Source organism: Eptesicus fuscus, chromosome 21 (assembly GCF_027574615.1).
Source record: "Eptesicus fuscus isolate TK198812 chromosome 21, DD_ASM_mEF_20220401, whole genome shotgun sequence".
Classification (NCBI taxonomy): Eukaryota; Metazoa; Chordata; class Mammalia; order Chiroptera; family Vespertilionidae; genus Eptesicus; species Eptesicus fuscus.
Window position 1 is genome coordinate 24,245,328 of NC_072493.1, and position 8,924 is coordinate 24,254,251.

Sequence of the window (8,924 nt, forward strand, 5' to 3'; positions counted from 1 at the left end):
CAAGTTTGCCATGTACGAGTGTGGAACTGATGAAGGGGGGTTGGTGGGGTCAACCCATCAACAGTGAGGCAGGGACATCTGACATTGCAAAGCCACCCTCGCCCACGGCATTAGCCAGAACCACCATGAGAATGGGATTGGGCAGGCCGTGGGAATGGGAGTGACATCTCAACCAAGAGGGAGAGCTCAGGAACCTGGGAAGTCCCGGGCCTCAGGGAGGAATCCATGCTTCCACCTGGAGAGCTCCTCTGGCCACGCCCCTCCCTCTGCATGGGCCCTTCCATGCATCCTGAACATAAGACACTTCTCCAGTCTCTAAGTTCACACGTCCTTGTCGCTCTCTGCACAACCTCCGGAGGTAGACAGTGGGAGTCCAGGTCATCATCGGTCCAGTCCCCAGTGGAAGCCGCAGGTCCTCACCCCAAGAGCTGCTGTTCGCACGCATGGGGGCTGTCCGAGGCCGCTGGCATCTCGGCCCCGAGCACCTTCAGTCCCCTGCCAGAACCTTTAGTCCCCCTGAGCACGCCCACACCGAACAGGCTGTGTGCTGCCCGTTCCCTTGGGTCCAGTTGCAGCAAGACTCAGTTCCCTCTCTCACAGCCAAGGGCTGACATAATCCTTCCTGCAAGTAGGAACGCAACTGTGTGATTAAAGTTAAATGCTTAAATCACATAAAACCCCCTGTGTGAACAGGCCATCCGCAGAACGGGTGTCGACCAGTTTCATTGGAGAACAAATCCTCTGGGTCAAAGAGGGGGCACAGAAGGTTCCAGAAGTTTTCTCTCCCTCGCTGACCTCTATGCAGGCTGCTGTGGAATGACACGTGACCCCCCACGAGGGCTCTTACCCCTCCAAGTGGGGCTCCAGGACCCAAAGTCAGAGCATGGGTCCTATCTGCTCACCTTGTGGTCCCAACCCTTCCGAGCTCTGACAGGCGGTGGTGGCACCATGCTCGACGGAGCCCTGAACCTCTCGGAGAGGCCTCCATGCCTTTGACAGCTCCCGCCTGCCTGAAGTTGATAAAGGCACATGGGAGATGCAGGCTGGACCGGTCTACCTGCCGAGGTTGCAGAGGGCAGCTCTTCACCTTGGGTGTTTGCACAACCCACAAAGCTGATTTCTCTAGTAAGTGAGTGTTTTCCTAATGTGTCCAAAGGGCCCTACTCTGGCCCTAACCAGTATGGCTCAGTGGATAGAGCGTTGGCCTGTGGACTGAAGGGTCCCAGGTTCGATTCCGGTCAAGGGAATGTACCTTGGTTGTGGGCACATCCCCAGTGGGGAGTGTGCAGGAGGCAGCTGAATCGATATTTCTCTCTCATCGATGTTTCTAACTCTCTATCCCTCTCCCTTCCTCTCTGTAAAAAAATCAATAAAACATACTTTAAAAAAAATAAAAGGGCCCTACTCTGTCCTTCTGGGTGTCCCTGAACATGACAGCTGTCCCCACCCCACTCCTCTAGTTGCAGTAACATTTCTCCTGGGACAGCCCTGCCTCCCTCTCAAAGAGCCACGGAGAGGAGGCCTGGAGTTGCCACTTGTTCCCTTGAAGCTGCTCCTGTTTTATTTCTGGGCTTGGCTTAGTCCCTTGAGTTTAGGCTGCGAATTCCACAGGGAGGGAATGGTCAAGTATAAACCAAATCTGGACGGAGCAGGAGAGATTTATCGGAAAGGATTATTGCAGAGGGGATAGGCCATTGACGGGAGAACAGTGCTCTGACGTGAGCTATGCAAGATGTGCCGCGTCTCAGGGGCTGGCGAAGGTCTCTCTTCTATGGGCAACGAACAGGGTGGGGGGTGGGTAGAGGCTTTCTCCCAGGCCAGCCTGTTCCAGGAGGGGCTATCTGCTGGCTCAGGCTGAGGGGGCCAAGTTCACGGGTGTGGGAAGGAGAGAAGCCAAACCAGAGTTGGTTTTGATGGATCGGTGGGGACAGGTGGTTGAGCTCATCGCTGCTGAGGCACAGGGGGAAGGTGAGTGTCCTGCGGTGGTAGAGGGAGGGGCTTCTCTGCAGTGAGCTCGACCCAGAACATGAGGGAGGGGCCCTCCGCCTGCACTGTTGTCCAGGATGGCAGGGTGCGGGGAAGTCCAGCCCCCATCTAATGAATGTGGGTTGTTCGTTCTGCTGTCCCTGGGCACGCTGCCCCCACCCCAGCCACTTGCAACCTCTCCATGACGAACAGCCTTCATCCGGGCTGTAGAGGTGGAGGGCCTGGCCTTGCTTTCCTCTGTCCCCGGGGACCTCCTGCTGACCTCAGACCCTGCAGTTGGGTGAGCTGAGCAGGGATCCCGAGTACCTGGGCCAGGGAAAGCATGTTTACCTTGTAACCTTTTGTTCCCTCTGAATTTAAATCAGGTGGGTGATTCACGCATTCAGAAGAAAACATGCTTGTGAAATTGGCTTTCGATATCAGCAGGCTCTCTGGGATGCTGGCGCTGGCCTGAAATTGGATCTAGGCGGGTGGAAACTCATTGCGCTGTGCACAGAAGACTTACGCACTCTTCTACGTGGGTGTTTGAAAGCATGCACTAGATGCTTTGCTGCCTGGCCTTTGTCCCGATCTTGCTGTGTTTTTCCCAGGTGCCCTGCAGACGCCCATCTGAAGATGGGTGTCGCCGTCCCTTTCCTCTCCAGCCTTGGGTGTCTGTCTGACTTTGGCCTGGGACCCCTGACTCATCAGGAGCCATACTGAGAACCAGGAGTCCCAGGTGTGGGGAAGGTGGGAGAGGGACCAGGGACTCTCTGGTGTGGTCAGACTCCCAGACTGGTGGGGAACTTGGGCCAGCAAGGGGGCATTCACAGGACCTGGGAGTTACCTGCCCTCTCGGGGTTGGAGCCTCAAGTACAAGCTGCAAGAGGCTTTGGGGCCCGGATGCCTCTGAGAAACCAGGGAACCCAGATGTGTGAGTTCACCAAAGTCCAGCCTCATTGATTCTGTGCCTCTGCTCCCATCTTGACGAGAACGCCCTGGGAGGGAGTGCCAGAGGCATCTTGGGACGTTACTGATGTCACCCCGGAGGAGAGAGTTTCTGGAGCTCCCTCTGGAATGGCCTTCGGGGCTCCACACCCAGGGCCCTACCTCGCTGCCCTGGGCTCCCGTTGAGTGACCGGCCCTGACTGGACTGCTCCTGGAGGCTCACTCACAGATTCCACATGACTGCCAGAGGACAAGGTGTGTCTCCAGGCAACGATGAGTTAGAATCTCAAACTGGGATCACATGGCCGCACAGCGTCATCAGGGCCAGACCTTTGCTGTACAGATGGAGAAAAGGAGGCCCAGAGAGAGGGACAGAACGGCCCTCAGTCCGGGCAAGACTGTGAGCAATGGATGAGATAAAAAAGTGCAAAGCCTGAACTCCTGTTCGAATTTTGCCTTCTTTATCAAAGAGAAGGACCTCATTGTTTTCATTAAGTACATATTTTAGAATAGATCGTCATACGGAATCCCCAAAGTTCACAGGATACGCATTGCACGCAGGTTTCTGCTTCCTCCCCCCCCCCCCCCCCCCCTGTTCTCAGCTCTCTTCACAGGGTCCCTGGGTCCTGTGGCCTGTTCAGAAGGGTGCAGAGCACCCGGGGGACAATAATGAAGTGCCTGTCTGAGCCTAAGCACTGGGCTTGGACAAGTACATTCTAGGGGACAGAAAGAACTAGAAATGCCACAGCCTCTGGAAGGCAGAAGGCCCCGGACAGGAGCCTCTGTAGCTGCTCTTTGTGAAGGGAAGGACGAGACCACGTGCAGCCCCCCTGGGGTGTTTCCGGCCAGGGAAGCAACCAGAACGGATTCATGGAAGGACCATGTGTGAGTTTACAAAAGGAGGCAACGATCCCCTGGGCCAGAAGTACCTGTCAGGCTGGCCTGGATTTTCTTTGGGGGATTTGCTCCATTGGCAGACCCAGAGAATGGCAGCCCGCCTGTGGGTTGTAGAAAGGTAAGGTTTCACAACTCCTTGTTCCCACAGACAGAAAGGCTGGCGGCGATGGAAAGCCACTGGGTCTCTGGAAGGTCACCCACAGAGGCCAATGAGTGCATTGCTGTTCGTCTGTCCTCAGCCCTGTTTGTCCCCCGTTTCTAGGCTGGACTTGAAAAAACACGAACAAGGTGCCAGGAGCAAACGTTTGAAGGACATACTGCAATGGCTGTTGCCTTTGAGGCAAAGGTCCGCCTCCTTAAATGTTCCCGGGACCTTGCATGTTTGCTTCCATCTGCTTTACCAGCCCTCGCTGGGACACACCCGCAGGGCCTTTGCACAGGCTGCTTCCTCATTGGCCACTCGTTCCCCCCCTCCCCCTGCAGTATGCACTGTGGCTGCTCTGGGCTGTAGAGCCCCCCTCTCTCCCCGAGCACGGGGAGCACGGGACTCCTCCGCCCCCTCGAGGTTTATAGAATGCTGTGAGTCACCCATTGGCTTTTCTGTGTGGAATCTCAGCCCACCACCCTCCAGCCATGAGAATGTGAGCAAGTTGCTCCCTGTCCAAGCCTCAGTTCTCCCACCCGTGAAGTGAGTATGGCAAGAGGACCTGTCCATCTTCCAGGTGGGTGAGGGTGCAGGGAAGGGGCTCCACACCAAGCACACCCATTTTCACTCCAGAATCCGCCTTTCTCCCGACACCCTGGGCCCCCTGCCTGCTCCGAGGGTGGAGATGGCTCCTTGGCTCCTGGGCAAACGCACGCCTCTTTGCAGCTCTGCTGTATCGGCTGCAGGTGCGAGGCTCAGTGAGCCCTGAGGAACGTTCGCTGAGCCCTGGGGGAAGCTCCTGGAAGAGAGGTGTTCTTTCCCTGGGCATGGCCAAGTGCCCTCAGCGTGAGGCCTGAAACCACTACTGCTCTGGCTGCAGCTGACGAAAAGGCTGACACACAAGGCTCAGAGCCCAGGGCAGCACGGGGAGAGGTCACCGGAAGCGCTCTGACCTTCTGGGCCTTCAGTTGCGGAGATTACTCGAGCTCCTTCAGCCCACCTGCCCTGCTGGAGGCCAGGGGGTGAATGAAAGAGCCGTCATGAGCCAAGATTCCCAGCGTGGCTTCGAGTACGACATCTGTGCCTGGGACACTGAGATCAGTGTCATCATCATGGCTGAGAAAGCTCACGGCCCCTCCAGGAGCTGCTCAGGATGACAGGTGGAGGCCGTGGCTCTGTCCAGGCCACTGGGATGAGCCCTGTTAGGTGCAGCCCAGATGCCCCATCAGGACTGGGCCTGGCCAGCCCAATGGCCCTCCCGGACTTCCCCTTGGCTGAAGGGGCTGCTTGCCCATAGCTAACCCCCTTTCTGTGGGGTGCCAGCATCCAATGATGACTGGTGTGTGGAGGCCCCTTCACCCCAATTTAGGACAATTCTTGGAGCCCTCTGGCCCCAGAGCTCCTGGGGGTGGGGTTGGCTGCAGCCTCAGTTGTGACCACAATGCAGCCGAAGGTCTCCTCTGCCCAGTGCCACCTCCCTCATGGCTGTGGTCCCTCAGGGCCACCTCAGGAAGCCCCCCATCACACCTCCGTCTCAGAATCTGCTTCCTGATAGGCCCCCAAGAGAGGCCATGCAGGCACCTCTCCGGGCCTCCGGAGAAAGCGGGTGGGCCTCTGCGCCCTGGTCTCTCTCCTCTCTGCCTTCACTTGAACACCTGCACCGTGGTCACATCAGAAGTTGGAGGAAACCTGGGAACATGGGGCTGGTAAAACAGGGTGTCCAATCCCGGCCCCCACGGCCCGCAGTTCCCGATGCTGGGGCTGGCACCCAGCCTCCTGTCGCCAGTGGTTCATTCCTGCTTTCTCTCTGTGTCTCCTCAAGAAACATCTATCTCTCATCCCAATGAGGTGCTCAGGGCCACCACAAAGCACCTCACAGATAACAGAGCTTGTTTCTGCCAAAGCCCTGAAGCCCGCACGTCAGGGTGTGGTGGGCAATCATTTATTCTTCTAGGAGAAATGAAATAAACTCGTTCATCTCAACAACCTGGACCAGTTTAATCCAGCTCCGTGCATATTTTTCAGAACCTTGCAGGTGGCAAAATCCCATTCGGATAAATCTCCCCTGGATCACTCATGCTTCTCAATCCCCTGCCCTCTCTCATCCCATTCTCTCTAATGGTGCTTGGTTTATGGCCAAGAGACCATGAGGTGTCCAATAGTAAGAGTTCTGAATTTTCAGACCCTGCTTGGGCGAGGGTGTAAATGAGTTCAACCGATAGCAGAGGTAACGAGTTAGTGTTCATAAAGGAAGGGGGCAAATGTAATTAGACAGTAAGCCTAACTACGAGGGCGCTGAATCCACAGTCAGCCTGATTCACTAGTTGCAGCATCACAGACTCCCCGAGGACTGCTGCATCCTCCGCTGAGGGAGGCTATCCCCAGCAGGCAGGGAGAATTGCTTCCTATCTCCCAGGACGGGGCGGGGGGCCGGCGGGGGGGGCGGGGCGGGGGGGGGAACACCTGCCTGGTAGTAGGGATAACATAGGGAGGAATAAAACAGTGGGGGAAAGTCCTTCTCTTGTGCACAGGCACAACAGAAGCCAAGATGGCATAGAGGGAGGTAAGTGCTTGCCCAGTAGAAACCACCTGATGAGGCAAAACTTTGAGGCATGCACGCAGTAGGAGCCAAGATGGTGACCTTAAAGGGGAGGTGTCTAGCCTGTGAAAAGGATGGGATTGGATAAGGGACCCCAAAAGCCAGAACTTACAGAAAAGGGATTGGTTAGGGGGAGGGACCAGCACAAGCCCTCAAAGAGCCAGGAAAGAGATTGGTTAGTTTGAAAGAAAGCTTACCCCTTTCCAAGCCCAAGGAGACGCACTCAAAGCTGAACAGAGGTTCCTTTGCCCACCCGCCCCTCCCATTGTTCGTTCACACGCTCCGTCGCTGCGTCTGGGCCCAAGCGCAGATCTTGGGCGATGGATGTGCAGGTGGGGAAATGAGACACGGAGAAGCTGTGCATCTCTGGGTCCTGGCCCTCTTGGGCCTGATAAGCACGTGTGTGGGCTGGTGGCCCCAGAGGCTGCACTTCTCCTACAGCAGGGCAGAGCTGAGCCACCTGGTCTGGATGTGACACTGGGCACCTGGGGGCAGTCCTTTGTCTTTGCTCCGTAAAACCTGACCACAATTGCTCATGTCCTCCTATGCATGGGTCCCTGAAAGCTTTTCTCAAAACTTCACAAGAAACTATGACTCCATGGAAGAATCCTATTTCCACTGGCTACACAACCCCTTTGGAAACAGTCAGGCAGCATTTACTAGATCTAGTGAGTGACTCAGCAATTCCACTTTGGGGTTGGAGCCAACTGAAATATATGTGCACCCACACCCCAGAACACTGTGCGGATATGCACAGTCATGCTGTTTGCAACAGCCCAAGTCAGGAACTACCCAGAAGTTCATAAATTGTAGAAAGGAGAAACGGTGCTGTGGTCACATGCTGGGATAGTAAACAGTGATGAGAACGACGACCTGGCTACGCACGCACGGCCACGCGGAGGAGTGCCACAGACCTCGTGTTGGGTGAGAGAAGCCTGTACCAAGGGCTGCCTGCTGTATGACCTCCTTCCCAGAAAGCGAAAACCCTGGGGACACCTGTGGAGTGACACAGCAGGTGGTAATGGGGCTGCTGTAACAATTTAGAACAAATTGGGTCTTTTTTTTTTTCCCCTAAATCTCACCTGAGGATATTTTTCCATTGATTTTTAGAGAGAGTGGAAGAGAGAGGGAAAGACACAGAGAAACATCAATGAGAGAGAAACACATCAACTGGTTGCCTCCTGCACACGCCCTGACCAGGGCCCCGGGCCGGGGAGGAGCCTGCAACCTGAGTATGTGACCTTGATTGGAACTGAACCTGGGACCCTTTGGGTCCGCAGGCCGACGCTCTACCCACTGAGCCAAACCGGCTAGGACCAAATTGGGTCTTAAACAACAGACATTTATCCCCTCACAGTTCAGAGGCCAAAAGTTTGAGATCAAGGCTTGGGCAGGCCTGGATCCCTCCTGAGGCTCTAGGGGAGGATCCTTCCTGCCTCTTCCAGCTTCTGTGGCTCTATGCAAGCATTGGCTTGTGGCCGCATCACTCCGGTCTCGGCCTCTGTCCTCACATGGCCTTTCCTCTGTGTGTCTGTGTCCAAATCTCCCCGCCCTTAGGAGGACATTGTCATTGGATTTAGGGCCCACCCTACTCCAGCACAACCTCATCTTTTCCTGGTTACATCTGCAAAGACCCGATGACCAAAGAAGGTGACCTTCTGAGGTTCCAGGGCATGTGAATTTGGGGGGTATGCCATTCAATCCAATATACGCTTGAAGAGGAGTTCTGACTGAGGTGAGTTCCCAGGGGGCCTTCTGCGTCATGCTGATTGTGTTCTGGTTCTGGTTCCCTGGCAGTGGCCACTGTGAAATTCCATCAAGCTGTGGACACTCAGGATATGTCCCCAACGCTTGGGGGGACTTGGGGTGGGGCTATATGGTGCTAGCTTGGATTGAAACGGTGGTGACACAGTGGGTTTTAAGAACTGGGATGCAGCATGGAGTTTGGTTGGATGATTGCCGACCAGATTCAAGCGCTCCCTTCAGCCACAACTGTTGGTTAGATGACTGTATGGCTCCGCAGTCCGGAGTCTAGGATTGGTGCATAAGGGAAGAGGGTTGGGTGCTAGTCAAGATCTCGAATTATAGAAAACTCTCTAGCCCCATAACTTGCACACCAAGATGGCTCAAGTCTGAGGTTTCATCATCGAGTCAATGTTTCTGTCCTGACAGAGGCCTGGCAGCCACCCCCAGGGGCAGACAAAGATACGCAAGAGAAAGATTCCTGGCAAAGGACACAGCATGCAACTGTCTCCTGGATTCATCTGACCTTTCCCCCACGTTTCCTCAACTCATTCATCACCTGGTTCTGCTGCCTCTTGCTCCTGTGAAATGTCAGCCGATAATCCACCACTTCTCATCCCTCGAGGC